Genomic DNA, 16,729 nt, shown 5'->3' with positions numbered 1-16,729 from the left:
AGGTAACTTATGGCATCCTCCATTAGAACATAAGTGTGTGACTTGGGATTGTCTTGTCATTTGAAGTACCATCCCCAGTACCTAGCACAATGTCTGGCATGATAGTAGGACATAGAGTGACATGTACTCTAGATTTTGCTTCAGTGGGTTCATAAGAAAGATAGTATAGTGATAAGTAGTGTCCCATGGACTAAAATCCTTTAGAGGAAGTCAACCTAGGAAGGATGGGAGATATTCAAGAATGAGGCTCTGAAGACACAAAGGGCAGTAATTCTGGTAAGGAAGAAAATATGGAGTTTATCTGAAGAGACATATGCAGTTGCACAGGGAACTCACCAACCAACATATATTTTAAAACAAATGTGTAGAAGATGGAAGCATGACTGAGTACCAGAAGATGTCTATGAGTGTGGCACAGTTCTATAAAAATTGTATTAGGAATACTAAATGTCAGAATGAGTTGAGGCTGTCACGGGAAACTTAAGACAATACAAAGAACTGTTAGTTACAGTGGGAGCAAAAGGGGGCTCAGAGAAGGGACCTTTGATGGGAGGGAATAGAATGATATTTGGCAAACAGTGAAGGGAAGAACTGATCAATTTTTATTTCTATCTTCTCTACCAATGATAATGACATTGACACTGAAAATGATAGAATCAAGATGAATAACAGGGGTTTGCTACCCAAGGTAAGTAAGAAAAGATAGTAAAATAGTAGGCACTTAGTTGACCTTGATAAATTCAAGTCAGATGGTCCACATGAACTATAAGATCTGGCAGATATGACTTCTGAGTAATATATGGAAAAGATCATGGAAAGTGAGAGTACCCTAAGATCTGAGAATGACAAATGTCCTAATCCCGCCTCCCAGTCCCCCCACTCCTCCCAAAAAGAAAAAGAAAAAAAAGGAAGAGAACAGAATCTGTTATCTATAGACCAGTGGATTTGACTTGTACCTCTGGGAAAATCTTTAAAAGGATCATTAAAGAAATGGCTGGTGAATATCTAGCAGGCAAAACAGTGATTACAAAGAACCAGCAAGGCTTCACTTCAAATGAACACTATTTTCATTTTTGAACTTGGATACACACACACATCCCTCATACACTATGAGAAGTTAGTTTGAAAAGAACCTGGAAGTTTTAGTGGACTGCAAGGTCAGTGTGATTTGGTAGCCAAAATCTTGTGCTGCCTTAGGAGGGGAAAGCCTCCAGAAATGGTGCTGATATTCTCCCCGTACCCTGTCTTCATCAGGTTTCGTCTGTAATATTGTGTTCATTTCTGGATATCACAGTTTGAAGAAGGACATTAAGAAGTTTGAGAATGTCCACGGGAGGGCTACCAGGATGGCAGAGGGCCTTCAGTTCATGACACACGAGGATTAGCTGAAGGAATTGGGAATATTTAGGTTGGGGAAAGGAAGATGGGTTTAAAAGTGGGAAACAATGGTTGTATTCAAATATTTGGAGGTCTGCCTTTTGGAGGACAAGTTAGATTTGTACAATTTGAACCTCAAGGACCTGAAGCAATGGTTAGAAGTTGAAAAGAGGCTGATTTAGACTTTTAATGTAAGGAAGAACTTTCCAACAATTAAAGTTACCATAAGTAGAATGTCTCTCATCAGCTTGAGAGGTGGATATAGGTTCTCCTTCCTTAGAGGAAGACATTTTGCTTGTCAGTTGTGTTATAGTGGGGATTACTTCATCTATGGGTTGAACTGAGTAACTTTCATTGATTCTGATTTATTTTTAATGAGTAGCATGTGTTTATGCATATATATAAAACTATATTTATACATGTGAGTCTATATACGCCTATGTTTATACATACACATAAAATTTATACTCATATATTAAAATAATTTATGAGCAACCAGCTGTAATTAATAGCTATAACTTTAGGACCCTCACAAAATCATAAAATTCCATTTGTAGCTTTTAGTTCAACTGAATGTCATGACATATTTGACAGGTCATTCTTCATTCAAAAATATTAAGTTTCATGATTTTGTTCCCCTATCTTCAAGGGTTAATTCAGAATTTTATCCCAAGACCGTTTTCTTTTCTAGACTGAATGTTTCTTACCCTTCTCATGGTAGCAAGTATTTTCTTAGTGAATTATACTCAGGATATAGAATGGTACCACTCAGATAATCCTGGGTTCAGGCATTTGTATACCTTTAGCAACATTTGAAAATCTACTTCCTAAAAATTTCACTCTTTAATGTTGACTGGAGACTTTGGATCTTCATTATTATAAAAGTGATCTGACATCACTGCCATTTTCAGTCTCTCTCTCTATTCTCCCTACCCTCTTTCCTAGGCAGCAAGAGAAATAGCTTCACTAGCTAAAAATCCCAGATCTCCAACCAAAAGCCATCTTTTCTTGTGACACTGAGCCCTCTCTATATTAGGTTTGTGATCCCCAATCAGAAAGTACATAGTGCTTAGCACCTAATAATTACTTAATAAATGTCCTATCTATCTTTTATCATCTACCTTTTTATCTACCTAGTCTTCCTTGATTACATTAGGCCTAGAAGAATTATCACACTCACACCTCCCTTGATTAAATCCAAAAACATTTTAGAATTAAAAAAAGACCCTATGAAATCAGTCACCTTAACTTTGTTATATCACATATGGGGTAAGTTACTACTTAGGATAATGCTGGTGAATCTACATGTTAGATTTAGCATAATTAATAGAGTGACAGATTGTAGTCAGGAAATCTAAATTTGAATCCTGGCTTTGACACTTCAGTCATATAGCCACTCTAAGGCTCAGTTTCCTGATTTGTAAAATGGGGGTAACAGTGCTTGAAATATGTGCCATATAAAGTCATTCTGAGGAAAGGTATTTATAAATTTTAGGTCAATATATAAATGCAAGGGTTTTTTGTTGTTTGTTTAGATATATGGCTTCACTGATATGGGGAAATCCCAGTGTAGCTATTTCCATTCCCACTTCCCTAAATGAGTCATTCCTATTTTAATAAAAAGTTAGGAATTATTATCATTATAATTTTATAAGAACATAAATGGAATAAACCAATTGGGTCAAATTGTTTAGGTTCATTATAGACTAGAGATAACCTCTAGACTTGTCTTTTCTTCATTTAAGTTCTTAAGTACCTAGTTAAAATGTCAGAAGTGAAAAACAGAGATTTTCATCCTTTGTGAATAGTTAAATTTTAACTTGAGAAGATATTGCTGCCTGTCAGATGGTAGGAGTCAACCCCAATAGCTGCCCCATTCATCCCTTGGGGATAAATGGTTGCTAAGAGAATGGATGAACAGAGAATCTAAGACAGAAAATTGTGCAAAGCCACTGAATAAAGAATGTTGAGTTACATGCATTTTTATTTTTAGTTTCCCTGGTGAAAGCCATAAAGTAGTAAGTGATAATATCAAGAGTAGTTCAAGAAAATATTCTGCAAATGAGAGTGTGAAGAAAGAAAACATTTTATTTTATTTATTTTTCCCTTGGTAAGTAATAATATTGGAAATCATGGAAATCTTGGGCAGAGATTCATCATTTCATTTTGAAAAACTCTTTGCCACTTTCATTTATATGCTGATGAATTTAATACCTTTTGGCCTCATTTTTAGATGAACATCGTTGGGTTATTTGGATGTTAGCAAGAAAAATTAAACTTCTGAAATACCTTATTCAGGATGTGGAAAGGGGGAATATCTCATTGTATTTCACTGTAATGGATTAAAAAACTAGAAAGGATACACATTTATCTACAGGAATCTTGTCTTTTATGTCTGAGATACATTTTACTGTTGCTTAGAAGCTATAATAAAGCTTTTATCTCTCCCTGTGTTCATAGCTGGTTCTGTTTATGTAGCTGTAGCACGATGAACACTCCACAAGACTCAACATAGGTGCTTGATTATTAATTTCATCTCTCCTCTGGGCTTGGGGGTCACAATTAAATACAGAATATGCGAAGGAATATTTTTTATATGGTAGAGAAGATAAAATAAAGGACTGAGATGCAAAAGTCTTGAGTTCTAGTCTTATCTCTTTCATTAACTAGCTCTGTGGCTTTGGACAAATGCCTTTATTACTCTGTCCCTTCATCTATAAAAAGAGGGAGTTGAGAATAGATCATTTACAAGGAACCTTCCAATCTTAACCTTCTATGAGCTATATTTCTAAAATCAGTAACTATACAAATGCTAAGAAAGGCCGAGAAAGGGATTCTGCATTGGATGTGGTAATGGAATTGGAGTCAGGAAAACCTGGGTTTAAATCCAGCCCAACACATTACTCTCTATAGGACACTGGGCAAGTGACTGAACCTCAGTGTAAAATCAGGATTATAATAGCACCCACTGTTGGAGAATTATTGTAAGGATCAAATGAGGTAGGGTTTAGAAAGTGTTTTGTAAACCCTAAAGGGCTATATATAAATAACTTAATGATAGTACTTCAAGACATATATCATAACATCAATCAATATAGATTTATTAAGCACCTACCATCTATCAGGTACTATACTAAATCTTCCTTTTTCTCAACCTACCCAGATCCTTTTTTTATTCTTTTCCCTCCTACTTCTCTGTAGGATAAGATAGATTTCTATACCCAACTCAGTATGTATTTTATTACTTTTTTGTGGATTAGGGAAAGCACTGGTCAGAAGCAAAACACCTTTGAGGAGGGAAAAAGTGAAAGGAGAGAGAGAAAATAAACAAGGGAAATAGGATGGAGGGAAACATACAGTAATCCTAACTGTGAAAAAAATTATAGCAAGCTTCTCTGATAAAGTTTATACATACATATGTGTGTGCACACACATATATACATACACACATATAATTGAGTCAAATTCATAAGAGTATAAGTCATTCCCCAATTGATAAATGGTCAAAGGCAGTTTTCAGATGAAGTCAAAGTTTTCTATTGTCATGCACTCTAAAATGCTATTGTTTAGAAAAATGCAAATTAAAACAACTCTGAGGTACTACCTCATACCTTTCAGATTGGCTGCTATGACAGAAAAGGAAAATGACAGTTGGTGGGATTGTGGGAAAATTGGGACACTAATGCACTGTTGGTAGAGCTGTGAACTGATTCAGCCATTCTGTAAAGCAATTTATAGCTTGAAGGGCTAAAAAACTATGTATATCTATTGACCCAGCAATATCACTACTAATCTATATCCCAAAGAGATTTAAAAAAAAAGAGGAAAAGGACATATATGTGCAAAAATATTTATAGCAGCTCTTTTTGTTGTGGTAAATAATTGAAAATTGATGTGATGTTCATCAATTTGTGAATGACTGAACAAGTTGTGCTGTATGACTGCAATGGAATACTATTGTACTATAAGAAATGATGAGCAGGATGATTTTTTTAAAAAGCCTGGAAAGACTTACATGAATTGATGTAGAGTGAAATGAGCAAAACCAGGAGAACAGTGTATATAATACCGTCAATATTGTACAGTCAACTGTGAATGATTTATCTAGTCTTTGAAATACAGTGACCCTAGAGAATTCTGAAGGACTTATGAAGAAAAAGGCTATCTACCTCCAGAGAGAACAGATGGATTTTTGAATGCAGATGGAAGCATACTTTTTAAACTTTATTTTTTGTTTGTGTTTTTTTTACTACATGACTAATATGAAATATGGTTTGCATTGTACATGTATAATATGTCATATTAGATATTATTTCTTGCTTTCCTAATGAGGGGAAAGAGGAGGGTGGAAGGGAGAGAATTTGTAATTCAAACCAAAAAAAATATTTAAAATTATTTTTACAAGTAGTTGGGGAAAATAAGATAAAAAAAGAAAGGCAAGTGGAGGTATGACATTGCAGTTCAGGAGGGAGGTTGGGGCAACATAGGTAGATTTGAGAATCATCAGCATAGAAGATAGTAATTAAATTCATTGAAACTGATGAGATCACCAAGTGAAATAGTATAGAGAAAGTGTAAAGCCACAGCACGAGCAGCTTTCCAGAGTATGTCTGCTGTGAACAGCTTTCAAGGTTCTGATTACATAGTATAACAACCTCTCTGTTTATTCAATAACAAATCAGAGCAAACCGCAGAAAATTAAGGTACAGCATTTGCAATATTACAAATTATCACAGAAAATCAAAATACAGCATTCACAATGATGTAATGACTCAACAACTTATCACTAAAATGGCCACATAGTTTTCACCAAAGTGGTCATATAGTTTTGAACAAAGTACAATCATTTAGTCAATCAATCACTTAGTAACTCAATCATTCAATCACAAAGTGCAAAAGGTCAAAGTCCTCCACCCATGGGGCACATTAAGTTATATTTAGCACTATTTAGTCATCACTATTCAGTCATCAGTTACTACTCAGTTATCAGTCACTATTCAGTACCCTCTTAAGGGGTAGTGGGAAATACACAAGCCATTCACCTCTAGGTCATTAGTAAATTACAATTTCAGTCACAACTCAGTACCCACTGAGAGGTCTTTCCATCTTGACCCAGGGCAGGCTTTCAGCTTCCATGGCTCCTCTCCCATGGTCCCAGCTTCCACCCAAATCTAACCAATTGCCACCTGAGTTCAAAGGCAGACAACTCCCAGTTCCTTGTCCAGCTCTCTGTGCATTTCCTGCTCCACATTGGAGCTCACAGTGTCCAGTCCATCCCAATCCCCCACAGTCTCTGTTCCTGGGAAGACAAGGCTCAACAAAGCCACAAGAATATTCATACCCATTAAAAAAGCCACAACAACATTTGTACAAAATGCTGGCACCACAGTCATGCTTCCTCAGTTTTCTTTAGCTCTAGCTGGCCCTCAGAAATCCTCAGCCCCTTCCTGTCACATCAGTAACAGGGGTTCCCTGTTCAGCCCCTTCCTATTATGTCAGCAACAGGGATTCATGCCTTCTGTTTAACAGAGGCTTAATTTGAAACTAGGTGCTAAGTACCTGTCAGCTTTCTAATACAAAGGGATCTTCAAATTTCATTGCCATTACACGGGAGAAGAGAAGAGACCTTAGAACAGAACTCAGTGAGACACCTAGAGTTAAAGGGCATGATCTGGACAAGGATCGAGCTAAGAAGACAAAGAATGAGTGGTCAGAGAAAAGAATATTAAGGTGTAGAGGGTGTTCAATAGTGTCAAAAGTTGAGGAGAGATTGAGGAGAATGAGGATTGAGAAAAGGCTGTGGGATCTGGCAACTAAGAGACAGAGATCATTGGTAACTTTGGAGAGAGCAGCTTTGGTGGAATGACAAAGTCAAATTGTAAAGGGCTAATTTAGAAAGGAATTCAGAGGAGAGAATATGGAGGCATCTATTACAGATGTTGTTTTCAAGGACTTTAGCCACAAAGAGCAGAAGAGCTTTAGGATGATTGTTAGCAAGGATCAAGTGAGTTTTTTTTCAGGATAGAGTTGACATGGGCATGGTTTTAGGCAGTAGTAAATGAGCCAATAGTCAGGAAGAGATTGAAATAATTGATAGAATGGGGATGAGAGAGGGAGCATTGTGTTAGAAGAGTAATATGCACTTCAGTAAAATGAAATTACTAGAGAACTGAACAATTTACTTTTGTTTAAAAAAAACACTCTTTTCTCTAGGTTGATACTGGAGTAAGACAAATAAGGATAGGCACATATGTATCTAATGAGGAAAACATTGTGGAATTTGATTTTTCTTTTTAGGGGCAAGACAATTCAATGGTTAGCCATTGCCATAGGAATTTTTGTTGCTTTCTAAAGACAAAGTTATATAGATTCATTTAATACCCTATGGAGATTATGGACAGAAGTAATATACCATAGGATGAGAAAGTGTGGATGAGTTATGATTATGCACTTTTAGAGGTACATTTCCATGGATGAGATCACAGGATCCTCAAAATTGAAGGCAAAATATTATGGGATATGAATCTAGTTCTGTCATCTGGGATCATAGGACCTAATTTGTAAGAGAACTGAGAGACTATTAATTCCAAACATTTTATAGATGAGGAAACTGAGACCCAGAATGGTTAATCATGGTTTTAACTTTGTATGTAAGTAATGTGATGGTGTAGGAGAGAAAGCAGTGACATAAGAGTTAGAAATAACTATTCATGTCTCTGCCTCTAAATTATTGTATAACATTTGCTTTGCAGTTAAAAAAATTGATGTATTTTTTCAAATTCTTTTTCTGCATTTTTGATATAATCATGTGATTTAAATTTTTCATTATTAATATGATATATTAGTTTTCCTAATAGCGAATATATTTTCATTCTTGGTACAAACACAAACTGGAAATAACCTATAATGTATTAAATATGTTGTGCTTTTTACAAATATTAAATTTTGTCCATATTCATAATGAAATATTGGTAATAATTTTCATTTAAATGAATAATTTTCTGGCATATCATCAGGGAAAATATTCTTTATTTCCTTGACTACTGTGTATTCTTCAGTTAATTTTTTAATTTTAATTTTTCTTTTTAACCCAATAAGATAATTATTTATGTATTTTATTAGCATATTAAATGGCTCTTAATTTTATTTTTCAAGTTACCATTTTTAAATTTTGATTAATGCTTTTCAGAATTCCTGTTTTTGTGTTTAGTCTGTTTTTATTTCTAGTTTCTTTATTTATATGTCTAATTAACTTTTTTCTTTTGTGGATGAAAGTTTTTAAAGAAATAAATTTCTACCTTGCAATTGCTTTGTCTTCTTCGTAAATGTTTTTGATATGTGATCTCATTGTCATTACAAAAAATAAAATTGTTATAGTCTTTTGATGCCTCCTCTATTCTTTTTCTGGTAATCCACATTATAAGAAATAGTAACATCTTCCTTCTTTCTCGTTTCTTCCCTAGTATATTCCCCTTTTCCTTCCTTTTCTTCTCTTAAAAACAATAAGGCAAACAAAACAAAAACAACAACCAGGTCCTGAATTTATCTTTCTTTATTCCTTCTGTGACTCTATCAGAGGAATTCTGAAGGTTCTTGTCTAGTCTCTCTCTGTTAGAATGTAACTCTAGCTTTTTAAAATTGCCTAATCACAATTACTTTTTTCTGTTTCTCTTACGTCCAGTGTTTGTTTAAAAAAATCTACCTAGTCCTGGTTCTTTTCATCAAGAATCCTTGGAAGTCCTCTATTCTATTTAAGGTACATTATTCCTTGTGCTTCTCACCCCAAATCTACCTCTGTCCTGAGGATTATACTCACTTTTCCAGGATGTTATTTTTGGTTGTAAGCCTTTTTCATTTGCCTTTTTGGTATATTGTATTCCAAGGCTTCCTCTCTTTTATTTTCAGTGCAGCATATTCTTACATTAATCTGATTGTGGTTCCATGGTACTTGAACTCTTTTAGTATGTTGCCAGGATATTTTCTTTGATGTGGAATTTCTGGACTTTGGTTATAACATTCTTGGGTATTTTCAATTTAGGCCTTCTTTCATGAGGTGCCTAGTAGATTTTTTTTCTATTTACACTTTGCCTTCTGGTTTTAATAGATAGGAGCAATTTTCTTTTATGATTTCTTGAAATATGGTATCCAGGTTTTTTTGTTCGATCATGGTATTCAAGGAGTCCAATAATTCTTGCATTATCTCTCCTCAGTCTGTTTTCTAGGTCAGTTGTCTTTGATGATAAATAACTCCCATGTTCTAATTTTTGTGGTCTTTTGCCTTTGTTTTTTAAACATTTCTTCTTGTCTCAATGTTTTGTTTGCACCTTTCTATTTTTTTTCTGGGATTACACTATTTTTGGTCATATGTATTCTCTTCTAAGTAATTTGTTTTCCTTTCAATTATTTCCATTAGTTCTAATTTTGTTTTTATGATCTCTTGTGTCATTTTTCCCATCTGTTCTTGGATTCCTTTATCGTCAAGCTATTTCTTGCTCCTTATGTCTTCTTTGTACTTATTGTAGAATTATTACTCCCTTCTCCTTGGTTAACCTCTTTGGCTTATCTTAACCCATAGTATTTCTTCATTTTATTTGGTATTTTCTCTTGTCTATTCATATCTTCAGCTTCAGTCCTAACTCGGAACTTTTTCTGAGTGAACTTTTTTGCTTTCCCCCTTTGAACTCTTAGACCTCAGTCCTATTTCCTCTGAAGTCTGGATATTACTGTTACTAACACTTACCTGATTTAATTTCAAATGGGGAGACTGGTTCCTGGTCTCCCTCACGGCCCTCTTTTGCAATCATCGTGATACAACAAGAGTTGGAACTAGGATCTATACTTGATCAACCCCTGATTTCTACTTATGTCTTCTGGTGGCCTTTATGTAGGTGTTGGCCAAAGCCCAGTCTCTGTCTCCTGCCCCTTGTGCAATCACCCACTGGGATTTGGCATTGTCTCCTGCTGTGGCCCTGACAGGCCCTAACCAGACATTAGAGACAGGCCTCTTGGAGGGCCCTGAGGCACCTCTGTTTTTTCTCTGTCTTCTTGATCACTTCACCTCCTGCAACAACCAAATAATTGGGTACCTTTGGCCAGTCACCTACTGGGAGCTTGCGTTGTTTTCTGCTCAGATTAGGACAGGCTAGGACTGAAATTAGGGGCCTATAAATTCTCTTACCCTACCATACCTGTGACCAGAAGGCTTCCTCAAGTCTTTGGCAGTATTTTATTGGATAGAGGTACTTACTGGTCCTTTTCTTTGAGTTTACTGAGCATTGCTTCATCTGATGCTATTTTTAATCTTTGCTGGAGATTTTCGTAGGGGTTTGGGGATCATATGCAGCTTTTCATATTGTCATTTTTATCAGAAGTTTATTTCTATTACCTAGAGTAAGTCACTTATACTCTGAGGGTGTCTTCATTTTTAAAATAAAGTAAGCCACTCTACATAATCTCTAAAGTTTCTCTTAGTTGTCATAGTCTAGGATTCTAGAAATGTTCATCAAGTATGTCTTAAGGCTGTAAAAATGCCAATTGGAAAATGGAAAAAAGTAACTCATCCAGATATTTGGTCTGACATTTTCACTTTTCATTTTTGTTGTGTAGACAGAACCCTAGATTGTGAGTTTCAGTTTGATATGATGATAAAAGCTCCATTTTCTCATATTCTTTAATATGATTTATTAAAATAATAAAGATTTCAACACAGCTACTCCATCTTATCTTCTATGGTTCTTCCTTGTTCTTCCGTAAGTTCTCCATAAATATTTTGCCCCAAAGCATTAGCAAACTTCCTTTTCACATTTTAGTATTTTTGTGAATACCTATGTTAACTCTTTGATTTTTCATTTCTTGATCACTACATGGGCAAACTACTTCTTGTTTCAGCCATACCTTGGTAATGTTGTTTATGCCACTTGTATTCGAGTCTTCATTTGCTGCTCTGGCATAACCTTTTTATATCCGCCATGTACTTCTCTTATACCTGCAACTCACCTGCAATTTTGACCCCTTAGAAGTCATGGTGTTTCATGGTATTCATGATTTGCAGTTATAAGACACTAATGGGAAAATATTGGCATCAAGTAGCATTTTGGAATTGTTGGAAGGGCTTTGCAATTTCCTAAATACCGTTTAGACTGCTTTCTTTCTCCTGTTCAACTGAAAGTTCAGCTCATTGTCCTTTGACAGTTTTCATTAAAATATATGTAATAATAGACTATTTCCATTAAATGCCCATCCAACTGAATATCATAATCAGGGCAATAGACTGTTTTTACTTTTGGTTTGTCTTTTGTGGATTTCTAGGACAATCTCTTAAATAGCTATGGATGTCACTGAGGTAATCACGCAATTTTGTATGACTTGGTTCAGTTACAAAATAGGAGTATTTCATGGAAATCCCATTTGAGATAAAGATTTTGACTTAATTTCTGATCACTCTGCTACTATATGCTCCAGTTCATCTAGTCAAATAAATATATAGAAAAAAACTGCATTGGAAAAATAGTATATGAATAATATTTACTGTCAATTGATCACTATATATACATATATAACCTTAAATATTATAATATTGTATAATATTTTGTTTTTGTTGGTTTATCATGGCAAACTCCATCATCATCAAGATATCATGTTGATGTTAATTTCATAATGGTATCATTGAGATTTCCAACGTATCAAACTATAGACAAGATAGGAACTTTCCTTAGAAATAAACTCAAAGCTATTCAGTTTCCAAGGTCAATTTAAACATCTGGTGAGTCTGTATCTTTCTTGAATAAGATATCTGATTCCCAAAGGGCTCTTTTTCATTAATCTGCTCAAAATAATATAGGTTAATAGAAAATCATACTCTATATTAGATTTAAAGCAAAATTTTAGCTTTCTTTACTCACAATAGGAAAGTGAAATTTCCAGATAAAGTATTCTAATATAGGAATTCATCTATTTTCTTTTCTCCATCTATCCTGTAATGTTCAGACAGCATGGTACTGTGACTCACTAGGCTAATCCCCTCCATTCGTGAAATATTTCAGTGCCCACACATTTTCAGTTCTCATGACTTTCTTTTGTTCTGGTGTTTGAACCAATTATGTTTGCTATTCATCTGTGGATTAGGCAAGACTATACCACTTTATGCTGTAACCCCCCCTCCCATGCCTGGTAGAAATAAATAGTAAGACAGGAATGGAGGAAACAAAAATCAAGGGACATGCATCCTTTAGAAATTTCCAGTTGCCAGGGGTAATCTGAAAAAAACTAGCCAGTGAAGAGGGAGAAGACTAGAAATGGCCATTTCATTTGGTGGATCCTTTAGAAGTGAAGATCATGGAGCCAAGACAGATGTGACATAGGAAAAAGAAAAAGAAACCACCAATCTGAATTGCTATTTAGGTGGTTTAATCCTGCTAGGATTATGAACTCATTTTAGCCAGGCTTGGCCTGGACATATGCAGGGAATTTCCCTGGCTAGGGCAGTGTGTAAGTAAGATTTAGTCTCTCATAGTAAATAGACTAGACAGGAAACTTTGCCAAGGCATAGATGTCTTCATGTTTGGTTCTAAAAAGAAATGGCATAATAGAGTAATATGCGTCCTGAGGAGTGTGTGAGAATGGCCAGAATCCTACGCAGTTTTCTGGGTCATCAGAAAGAATTTATGGACTGGTTGTATGTATAAGGTTTTCCAAGGAAAAGTCAGCTTTACAGAATTAATTTTCTAGGGTACAGTAAAAACAGATTAAATTGTAATAATATAATAATAGGAATAATTTATATTTCTCTGCAATTGAAAGTCATGTAAGAATTCTCTCATTTGGGTGGCTAGGTGGTGTAGTGAATAGAGCACCAGCTCTGGAGTCAGGAGAACCTGAGTTCAAATGCGGCCTCACTCACTTAACATTTACTAGCCGTGTGACAAGTCAGTTAACCCCAATTGCCTTGCCTTTCCCCCTCCAAAAAAAATGGAATTCTCCTATGTTTAAGTGAACAAATTGATTAGTAAACAAATTGTGTCTCTGAATCTTACTTAGCTCTCTTTTTCTTCTCTCTTTCGTTTCTGACTTGGACTGGAAATGTGAAGGACTGAAGCTTGATAAGACAGCATGTGTTCAGAATTTTTAGGCCAGTTCTGAACTTCTTAGCTGCTCAGATTGTTTTCTTCTCATCTTAAGGTGAAACATATCAGTCCTTTAGGAATATAATTTTCTTTAAGACCTTGCTTTAAACCAAAGGACCGAAGACCTATAAATTGAAAAATATTATAATGGCTTGAATACTGATTTGAAATCAGATGCAAGTGTGGCTGCTGTTTCCCATCCTCTCCCCATGGTATTTTGAACAATCATCCAAAATAAAACACATGCATTTGCTTAAGATGTTACAGTTGATCTTCCCCCTAAATATCTCTTTGATTTTTTTTTTCCTTCCCCTCACAGGGACCAAACCCAGGAGCCAGTGGTGATCTTCCTCTTAGAGAATTAGGGCTGGAACTAAAACAGTCAGATTGGCAGCTGGTGCACAGGTACTGTAACAATGAGTTCACATTGGCATGGTCCCCGGGCTTTGTTTTTGTTTTGTTTTGGTTGCTGTTAGCTTGTTCAATCCTGACGCAAGCCTAGTTAGGGAGGAAAAACCGACAGAAGAATCCCTGGCAGCCCTTTGGGCGACTTTCGGTTCTGTGGGTGCCAGCGACCGTGAGTTTTCAGAGGTGATGATGTGAAAGTGGAGCTTCTATGAGGCTTAGGATAGAATAGGGTCCAAAAATGTCAGGTTTCTCCACTTAGGGACAGGAAAGAGAAGCAATCACAAAGAATAATTATAGGAATTCAGGTTGGAAGGAACTTTAGAAATTATCTAGTACAATTACTTTATTCTACAGAGAAAGATACCAAGGCCTAGGGTGGGAAACACTTTCTCCAAGGTTATTTGGCTAGTAAGTATCATATCTTCCATCCACTGAGAATAAAAAATTATAAGCTTTATTTCTTTGGTTCATTCATATAGGCAATCCCCCCCTCCCAAAATCTGGTTACATATTTTTACTGATAGTTGCTTTATTTTTTCTCATTAATATACAAAATGTGAAGTTATGCAGACCTATCTTGCATTGTCAAAAAACAACATACATTCATAAGAAGCCAAAATTGTCTCGTTTTTGGAAATGGTCTGAACTGTTTTTGAGTAATATTTTCATCTCTTGGCATGAATTTTTGGGGAAAAGCTTTTGCTAGACATTAATGCCCTGAATCCAGAATAGACTATTCTGAACAGGATAGAATTACTTTTATTGCATCCCTTCAGAGACTTTCAAAAAGTCCATTGGTACTTGGAGGTAGCAGTGGCTATCCCTTCCACTGAGATGACCCAACAGGCCAATGGCATCAATGACTATAAATTATATTGACAAAAATTATAATTTTAGACTAGAAACTTAGAAGTGAAAAATTGATCTACAAATAGTTGCTTTGGTGATAGGGACCTGAGCCTTCTACTCTCTAGCAAATTTATATTTCACAACATGATTAAATTAGGCATTCTGCCATATGTCTCTCATGAAATGGGTTCCCAAGGACTTTGCTTTGTTTATTTAAAATTGATTTTTAAAAATATATTTATTGATAATTTTGTTTCTATAGTACCTAATATACGTCTCTCCTCAACTCCCAGAAAATCATCCCTTACAACAAAGAATAAAAAAGAAAGGAAAAAGACAATTCAACAGAACTAACACATTGAAAATGTCGATATTATTTGCAGTGTCCCTCGCTTGTAGTTCTGGACCTTTGTAAAGAATGGTATGGAGGTACTTATTCATATCTCTCTTTTACTAGCACTTGTGGTCATTATAATTTCATCGTATTCAGTTTATCTTGCTTTGTTGTTCTTTTCCATTTATATTATTGTAGTCATGGATATTGTTTCCCTGGTTCTGTTTACTTTTTATCTGTTCATATGCCTTCCTATGCTTCTCTGTATTCATCATTTTTGATAGTATGATAATATTCCATAACATTCATTTCCAAGAACTTGCCTAGTCATTCCCTACTTGGTGAGTATCTATGTTATTTACAATTGTTTCCAAGTACAAAATATGTTGCTAGAAATATTTTGGTATAAATAGAGTATCTATTTTATCATTTAATTTGTGGCTTATTTCTCACAGGATAATCTCTGGGTTCAAAGGGCATGCTCATTATTTTTTAGAAAGTATGTATTTTTTTTTAGAACTTTTAATGAAACATGCCATCTATATTGCCTATTTAGACATGATTGTCTAATTCCTGGTACAAATAAGTACAAAGGAACTTGATGTTCATCTTTGTCAAGGCCAGATATTATTATAATTGTATTATCTTACATTTGTGTACAAAGTAGGCTTACAAATAGCTTCTACATATATGGTTCAGTGGAAACAGCACTGCCTTTGGAGTCAAAAGGCCCAAGGTCAAATCCTTCTTCTGACAGTTAATTCACCCCTCTTGGTCTCAGTTTCCTTCCTCATCTACAAAATGAGGGGGTTTGGACTAGGTAGCCTCTAAAGTTCCTTTCAGCTCTAAAACTATGATCTTAAAATCCTCATAATTATCCCTGAGAAACATACAGGTTTGGCATTCTCTTCCCCATTATAAAGAAGGCTAGAGAGGTCATAGGAATAAAAATCTCACATGGAACTCAGAGGTCATATAATTCAACCAATATATAAGCAAGAATCATAACAAGTGGTTGTCCAACTTCTGACTGAAGACTTCTCAAACAGAGGATTCATTACCTCCCATGAAAACTCATCATTTTTATGGACAGAATTTTTAGAAAGTTTATTATTATTTTTTAATGTATCAAGCCAAAATATTCCTTTTTAACCTAGCCAGTTACTTTTGTAGGCCTTTAATCTGTCTGGGACTATAACCTGTAATATCTCAAAATATCAAGGGAGATGTTCTTGTATTACTCTGGGATGACATTGAGAGAGGAAGTATTGGGGGAAAAATAAAAACAAAAATAAACTTCTCTTGCCTTTTCTAGCCAGATTTTTGGACTGATTATTTATGGACCCTTGGGTTTGGCTCAGTACTGAGACTTTTGGGTGCCTTGTGAAACTTGAACTTTGAACTTAGAGGATTTCAACAGATTCAAATAGCAAAGAAAACTGAAGGATACATACATCTCTAGCACTCATTGGCTATAGAAGGGATAAACCCATTTTTCAATGTTGAAAAGCCACCAAGTAATCTTATAGGAAGAGAATGTGACCTGTGTTGGCATGCCAGCTTCACTCTAAAGAAGTTTTTAACACTGTTTTTCAGGGACCTTTCAATGCCATGCTCCCCCCCGCAATAATAATTCTCT

General features: G+C 35.3%; 1 protein-coding gene across 9 annotated transcripts in view; it reads left to right on the top strand.

The window, feature by feature from the left end:
* The window catches only part of DIO2 (iodothyronine deiodinase 2), a 306,669-nt gene that overhangs the window by 207,071 nt on the left and 82,869 nt on the right, over window positions 1–16,729 (top strand). For 6 of the 9 annotated variants that reach the window (XM_069092340.1, XM_069092337.1, XM_069092332.1 and 3 more), the window contains one exon: window positions 13,819–13,904. The gene's annotated coding sequence lies outside the window, so the exon portion shown is untranslated. Of the gene's footprint in view, window positions 1–13,818; window positions 13,905–15,049; window positions 15,186–16,729 lie in introns of all 9 variants that reach the window. The other 3 variants (XM_069092333.1, XM_069092336.1, XM_069092334.1) reach the window with 2 other exon arrangements.

Source organism: Petaurus breviceps, unplaced genomic scaffold (genome assembly GCF_028583685.1).
Source record: "Petaurus breviceps papuanus isolate PSGF00001 unplaced genomic scaffold, PetGlider_PUasm1.0 189, whole genome shotgun sequence".
Classification (NCBI taxonomy): domain Eukaryota; kingdom Metazoa; phylum Chordata; class Mammalia; order Diprotodontia; family Petauridae; genus Petaurus; species Petaurus breviceps.
This window is presented reverse-complemented; position numbering and strand designations above follow the sequence as displayed.